This window comes from Oncorhynchus gorbuscha, linkage group LG14, assembly GCF_021184085.1.
Source record: "Oncorhynchus gorbuscha isolate QuinsamMale2020 ecotype Even-year linkage group LG14, OgorEven_v1.0, whole genome shotgun sequence".
In the NCBI taxonomy this organism is placed as follows: domain Eukaryota; kingdom Metazoa; phylum Chordata; class Actinopteri; order Salmoniformes; family Salmonidae; genus Oncorhynchus; species Oncorhynchus gorbuscha.
In genome coordinates this window covers 18,967,577-18,975,591 of record NC_060186.1, presented here as the reverse complement: position 1 = coordinate 18,975,591, position 8,015 = coordinate 18,967,577, and positions in this window count along the sequence as shown.

Below are 8,015 nucleotides of genomic sequence, written 5' to 3'. Positions count from 1 at the left end.
AGGAAAGGTTCCAAGTTGCTTTAATATGCTTGCAGTCAACCCCTAGTGATGTAACTGCCTACATCAAGGCCTTCTACTCATGAGACCAAGCCCATGCATATACAGTTATACAACCTTGCAGGAGAGACAATAGTTCCAGTGTTTTCTAAGGGCTCAGCAGTCATTTTCCACTCCCCAAGTTGCTTTATAGTGGTATTTCTGACTTGTCTCTTATCTCTTTCACTCCCCTGCAGGGTTCTGTGTCTATGAATCTCTTTTAGAAGCGAAATAAACGTACCTATTTAGGCAAGGTGCTGGCTAGCGGAATAGAACACTTAAAAAAATATATAGGAGAGCCGCACACTTTAGGAGCCCAGATGCAAAAATGTTTATGTCCAACGTTTCGACAGACAAGCTGTCTTCATCAGGGTATAATGACAAACACTGCAGGGTGACTAATTTATATAGTGTCAAAAGACACACACACACAGGTGTCTGTAATCATGGCCACGTATTGCCTGATATCATTGGCTAATTCTCATATATTAAAATAGCATACTAAAAACATAAATGGAGAGCGTACGATAATAGATATAATTTGGCTACATAAGCCTACAAACATTTATAATAGCAAAATCACAATAATCACAAGAATGGCTTCAGATCAAACTCTACGTTGAGACTGAAGGGAGCAAGGTCTTTAAATTAAAGATCCAGGCAGCCTCTTGTTTTAACAATAAATTGTCGAGGTCACCCCCTCTCCTAGGGAGGGTGACATGTTCAATGCCAATGGTTCTGTAGCTCAGTTGGTAGAGCATGGAGCTTGTAACGCCAGGGTAGTGGGTTCGATCCCCGCAACCACCCATACGTAGAATGTATGCACACATGACTGTAAGTCGCTTTGGATAAAAGCGTCTGCTAAATGGCATATATTATTATTATTATTATTATAACGTAGAGACGAAATCGAGTACTGAGTAAGTCGAGTTTTTGCACCTAAATGTGCTATGACACTCCGAGATTCGTACTTTTAATTCGCGCTTTGTTTTACCCACAAACTTTTTACCACAAGGCCACGTTCTAAGATAAATAGCTGCCTTAGTGGAGCACGTGATAACACCTTTGATTGGGATATGTTTCCCTGTTTGGGGGTGTTTGAAGGATCTACATTTATAAGTGCCATTGCATTGAGCACAGCCATTACATTTGTAGTTTCCATCTAGTTGGGGATCAAATAGACGTTGTTCAGAGATATCTTGGGGTGGTAAATCAGAGGTTCCGAGGTTTCTTCCCTGCGAGAATACGACCAAGGGAAGGTCCAAAAACATATTACCGATACTTTTCATCGGATCTTAGAATGTGCCAATGTTTGTGAACGATTCCCTTAGTTTGTTCAGAGCACTTTGAATAGCAGGCAGTTAGAAAGCAAGAATGCTTATCTTTGTTTTGTTCTGAAGTTTCTGAATGGCAGCATCAATCTGACCATTTTTGTACCCCCTCTCCTTCAATTGTCTTTGCGTCTCAGCCATATTTCTGTCGAAATCTGATTGTTTTTTACAAATTATTTTGATTCGACAGATTTGGCTGTAGGGCAAACTGTTTTTCAAGGGAAGTGGGTGACAACTGTCAGCCCTCAACAAACTGTTACGATCAGTAGGTTTCCTGTAAAGATCAGTGTATAGAACATTATCTTCACACAAGATCAGAAGATCAAGAAAACTGATTTGACGTGTATCAGATTGCATAGTACATTTACATTTACATTTAAGTCATTTAGCAGACGCTCTTATCCAGAGCGACTTACAAATTGGTGCATTCACCTTATGACATCCAGTGGGACAGTCACTTAACAATAGTGCATCTAAAACTTAGGGGGGGTGGGGTGAGAGGGATTACTTAACCTATCCTAGGTATTCCTTAAAGAGGTGGGGTTTCAGGTGTCTCCGGAAGGTGGTGATTGACTCCGCTGTCCTGGCGTCGTGAGGGAGTTTGTTCCACCATTGGGGGGCCAGGGCAGCGAACAGTTTTGACTGGGCTGAGCGGGAGCTGTACTTCCTCAGTGGTAGGGAGGCGAGCAGGCCAGAGGTGGATGAACGCAGTGCCCTTGTTTGGGTGTAGGGCCTGATCAGAGCCTGGAGGTACTGAGGTGCCGTTCCCCTCACAGCTCCGTAGGCAAGCACCATGGTCTTGTAGCGGATGCGAGCTTCAACTGGAAGCCAGTGGAGAGAACGGAGGAGCGGGGTGACGTGAGAGAACTTGGGAAGGTTGAACACCAGACGGGCTGCGGCGTTCTGGATGAGTTGAAGGGGTTTAATGGCACAGGCAGGGAGCCCAGCCAACAGCGAGTTGCAGTAATCCAGGCGGGAGATGACAAGTGCCTGGATTAGGACCTGCGCCGCTTCCTGTGTGAGGCAGGGTCGTACTCTGCGGATGTTGTAGAGCATGAACCTACAGGAACGGGCCACCGCCTTGATGTTAGTAGATCTCAGATGCTCAGAACAGGAGTTAAGAAAAGCATGGAATGCCTGGAGCTGTTTTGCATCACCCCTCCACAGAACAAAAATATTGTTTCCAAATAATGATGTTAGGCAAGAAAACATTTTTGAGAGGATTGAAAATAGACTATTTCTCCATGTAACCCACATACAAATAAGCATAGTTATGAGCCTTGGGGGATCCCATAGCAGTACCCTTTGTTTGAATAAAGAAATCATTTAGAAACATTAAGTAGTTGTGTGTGAGTACTATTTCAGCCAATGTTACCATGCATGCACTGGAAGGTAGTTCATTAGGGTCAAGTTGCAGAGGAAAATGTTCCATAACTTCAATACCGCCCTTGTGTGGAATATTTGTGTATAACGACTCAACATCAAAAGTAACTAACAAGGTATTCTCAGGGAGAGGATCAAGAGATTCAATGATAGAGATCATACTGCTGGTGTCCTTTACAAAGGAGGGGAGCTGTTCTGCGAGTGGTCTAATAAAAAAGTCAACAAAGGTTGATAGAGGTGCCATTACCGCATCAATGCCTGCTACAATAGGGCGCCCTGGAGGTTTTGTAACATTCTTCTGTAATTATGGCAGAACCGTCCTGTGGTCTCTCTTCTCCTAATAGGTTGTGTTTCACTACCTCTCTTTATAAAGTATAAAAACCCACATTCAAGGCCTCCCGGGTGGAGCAGTGGTCTAAGGCACTGTGCCACCAGAGATTCTGGGTTCGAGCCCAGGCTATGTCGCAGCCGGCTGCGACTGGGAGGCCCATAGGGAGGGTTTGGCAGGCAGGGATATCCTTGTCTCATCGTGCACTAGTGACTCCTGTGGCGGGCTGGGTGCAGTGCATGCTGACCAGGTTGCTAGGCGTACGGTGTTTCCTCCGACACATTGGTGTGGCTGGCTTCCGGGTTGGGTGTGTGTTGTGTCAAGAAGCAGTGCGGCTTGGATTGGTTGTGTTTTGGAGGATGCATGGCTCTCGACCTTCGCCTCTCCCGAGTCCGTACGGGAGTTGCAGCGATGAGACAAGACAGTAACTACTACCAATTGGATACCACGAAATTAGGGACACATTCAAACCTCGGCTCAACCTGACTCCCGAACAGCTCAGTGGTTATAGAACCTGAGTGTGAAATGATGTCTCCTTCTGCTCGTTGGCTACAGCCTTCTTCTTCATCTTTCTTTCCGGCCATTTGGTCTGGGCACTCTGCTTCTGTCCTTTGGCTCGAAACCTTCTTCCTCCTTCAGATGTTCACGGGGCCCTGCTCTCCCTCCAGTCACTCATCCATGGCTTCCACTCTGGGAGAGTCTTGCAGTGGGAGAGATGATGCCAGCCGGACCTCTCCGCTACCTGGATTGCAATCGGTGTTGCCATGGTTACCTGGAAGGGTCCCATCCATCTTGGTTGGTTCCATTTTCATTTATGGACTCATAGTTTCACCCAGACTTCCATGCAGATGGTCAGAGCATCTGGATCCTCACCTGGGAGGATCCATGTTCTGCTACTTTCCTAGTGTGAGACTGGAGAAAACTGACAATAGAAGTTAGTTCTTTCATGTACTCAATGTGATCACACTGTGCCTCAGTTATGTCTGTCGGACAGTCATAGGTCTCACTCCTGGGGTGTTCATTGGTCGTCTTGTTAACATCTCGTAAGGTGTACACCCAATACCTTTGTTAAGGCTGGTGCGCATTTTCATGAGGACAAGGGGCAATCCCTCTACCCATGTCATTCCTGTGGAATGGCAGTTTGGCAAGGGAGCCTTTCAGGGTCTGATTCACCCTCTCAGTAACTCCCGTTACTCCGCGGGTGATAGATGGACACAAACTTCTGGTCAACACCCATCATTTTGGCCATTTGGGCAACCACATCTCCTATGAGATGGGTCCCATTGTCTGCAGACAAAACCTCAGGCACTTTGAACCTGACTATAATTTCTCTGACTAGCAATTTTGCAACTGTTCGTGCATCGCAGTTGGTGGTGGGAAATGCTTCCACCCACCTGTTAACCCTGTCAATTATCACCAGGCAGCATCTCTTTCTTTCTTTTTGCTCTACCATGTCTATGAAATCCATAGCAAGGTGGATAAAAGATCATTTTGGAGTGGGGAATTTCCCTGGTTGCAGTGGAGTTCCCTTGTCTATATTATATAATAAATAATAAATATGTTTCGCAACGATAAATTAACTGTTTTACATGCTGATTCAAATTTGTGCAAGGAGGGAAATAAGAAATCAAATCAAATCAAATTGTATTTGTCACATACACATGGTTAGCAGATGTTAATGCGAGTGTAGCGAAATGCTTGTGCTTCTAGTTCCGACAATGCAGTGATAACCAACAAGTAATCTAACTAACAATTCCAAAACTACTGTCTTATACACAGTGTAAGGGGATAAGGAATATGTACATAAGGATATATGAATGAGTGATGGTACAGAGCAGCATACAGTAGATGGTATCGAGTACAGTATATACATATGAGATGAGTGTGTAGACAAAGTAAACAAAGTGGCATAGTTAAAGTGGCTAGTGATACATGTATTACATAAGGATGCAGTCGATGATGTAGAGTACAGTATATACATATGCATATGAGATGAATAATGTAGGGTAAGTAACATTATATAAGGTAGCATTGTTTAAAGTGGCTAGTGATATATTTACATAATTTCCCATCAATTCCCATTATTAAAGTGGCTGGAGTTGGGTCAGTGTCAATGACAGTGTGTTGGCAGCAGCCACTCAATGTTAGTGGTGGCTGTTTAACAGTCTGATGGCCTTGAGATAGAAGCTGTTTTTCAGTCTCTCGGTCCCATCTTTGATGCACCTGTACTGACCTCGCCTTCTGGATGATAGTGGGGTGAACAGGCAGTGGTTCGGGTGGTTGATGTCCTTGATGATCTTTATGGCCTTCCTGTAACATCGGGTGGTGTAGGTGTCCTGGAGGGCAGGTAGTTTGCCCCCGGTGATGCGTTGTGCAGTCCTCACTACCCTCTGGAGAGCCTTACGGTTGAGGGTGGAGCAGTTGCCGTACCAGGCGGTGATACAGCCCGCCAGGATGCTCTCGATTGTGCATCTGTAGAAGTTTGTGAGTGCTTTTGGTGCCAAGCCGAATTTCTTCAGCCTCCTGAGGTTGAAGAGGCGCTGCTGCGCCTTCTTCACGACGCTGTCAGTGTGAGTGGACCAATTCAGTTTGTCTGTGATGTGTATGCCGAGGAATTTAAAACTAGCTACCCTCTCCACTACTGTTCCATCGATGTGGATAGGGGGGTGTTCCCTCTGCTGTTTCCTGAAGTCCACAATCATCTCCTTAGTTTTGTTGACGTTGAGTGTGAGGTTATTTTCCTGACACCACATTCCGAGGGCCCTCACCTCCTCCCTGTAGGCCGTCTCGTCGTTGTTGGTAATCAAGCCTACCACTGTTGTGTCGTCCGCAAACTTGATGATTGAGTTGGAGGCGTGCGTGGCAAGCAGTTGTGGGTGAACAGGGAGTACAGAGCTGTTGGTGTTCTGATTTCCCATCGGCCATGGCTGTCCTCTGTCATTAACTTGTCCTCCTTGTCCATAGGGCATAGGTGGCCCCTGGGGAGCATTTTCAGCTCCGGGCGAGTGGTACTGTGGCTGAGGAGCATATTGTTGCCATGTTGCCATATTTTCCTCATCCTCTGCAAGGCCCAACGTTTCCTCTGCCCCTGTTGTAACCTCTTCCTCTTCCATTTCCCCCACACTGCAAACTCACATGCCCCAACTGCCCACAGGTCCAGCATTGTTCTAGTCACCTCTTCCTCTTCCATTTCCCCCACACTGCAAACTCACATGCCCAAACTGCCCACAGGTCCAGCATTGAGTGTTGTTCCAGTCACGAGGGGCTCTGGCGGGCCCACCTCCTCTTCCAGTTCTATCTCCCTCTGGAATTGTCTTACCATATCAGTGGCTTGTCTGACCTCCTCTTTTAGCTTTTTACTTTTGTCCACATCATCTGTGTCCATTGTCTCTTTAATCTTATCAGCAATTAGCACCTGCAGATCTTCTTTCAACTTTCTCTTCTCTTTTCACAGTGTATACAACTTATCGTTTTCCAATCTTCCTTCTTCTCTCTTCATTTCTTCCATTTCTCTCTGGTCTCTGAATAGGTCAACCATGGATGGTAACACTGTTCTTTTACTTCTTTAATTGTTAGTTTGTTTTCTACAGATGGCCATATGTCTAGGGTCTGCCAGTATGTTTCTTTTTGTGGAGTGAGTTGGGGTGTCGAAGGATACTCCCTCCAGGAACTGTGCCTCCTTTTCCTCCATCCAATTCTATTGTTCTCATGCCGCTTGTTGCTGCTGTTGTGTCATTCACCTCCTTCATCAGAGTGCCCGTGAGGACAGTTGTGGTTGCTTCTCCATTTTCTTCTGTCAGTGGTGTGAGAGGGTAGATCTGTGTACAGTCACCCGGGGTGTCCTCTGGGTTGAGTCTCATACGGCGGTGGGGAGTATTCCTGTTCTGCCTCTGTCCTGACTCATGTCTTTCCTCCGGCACTCTATTGTTCTCTCCAGCTTTACTTTGGTCGCGGTAGCCTTGTTCAGAAAGATCTGTCTTTTCAGCATCATCATTCGTATCACAGTTTCTGATACGATGGCACTCTTCTTCGTTACTTTCTTTTTGTCCATTTTTCTTGTCTGAATGATCTCCTTGACTAAAATCCAACCCAGTCTTGTACAGGCTTCCTTGCTCCTATCTCCTCATTCTGGTTCCACTGTGCCATGGTGCTCTGGCTTTTTATTTAGCTAGTCTGCGTGTAATGTATTGTTTAATTCTTATAGGGTTATCCTAAAGTGGGCGTAATATGTAGCAGTATGCCTATATAAATTATTCTCTATCTCCTTTTAGTGTGTGTTAAACAACAGTGGATGATACTGTAATCCTATTTGTACTCTCACTTAATCCAGGCTATAAGTAAATGGTTCTACTCAACGCAAATATATTTCACACATGGTCCTCACAGAGACAACCGCATGATATACTTCAATTCCTAATATTATATCTTAAGGGTGCAGAGTAACAGTAATATGTTATACACCAGTGTCCCCTGGTGATAGCGTCACAAAGTAATTTTCAATGAAAATCTCTACAGAACACAACTTCCTTGTAATAATTTTACTGGTATACTAAGGGTTGTACATTTTCTATGGTAGAAAAAAGTCACTAACAAATATGTTCAACCTTCTATTCAAATAACTTCTGTCCTACTCCTAACTTTTTATTCCACCATTGGGCCATTACCCAATAAACCCCACCATAATCCACAGACAAACAAACAAATGAAACATACAAGGCACTATTCATAAACAGCTCATTCACTGGGTAATTTTCACAAACAGCTCATTCACTGGGTAATTTTCACAGAATTACCTCTACAAAAATAAACCACAATCCCATAGGTCAAGGTGGCCTGGGTAATTCTCGTTGACTTACCCCTACAAAATAAAAAATAACTAGTATCCAGAGCGGAGGGGCAAGGGGAGTTATTATCCATATAGAAGGACGTAGCTCTTT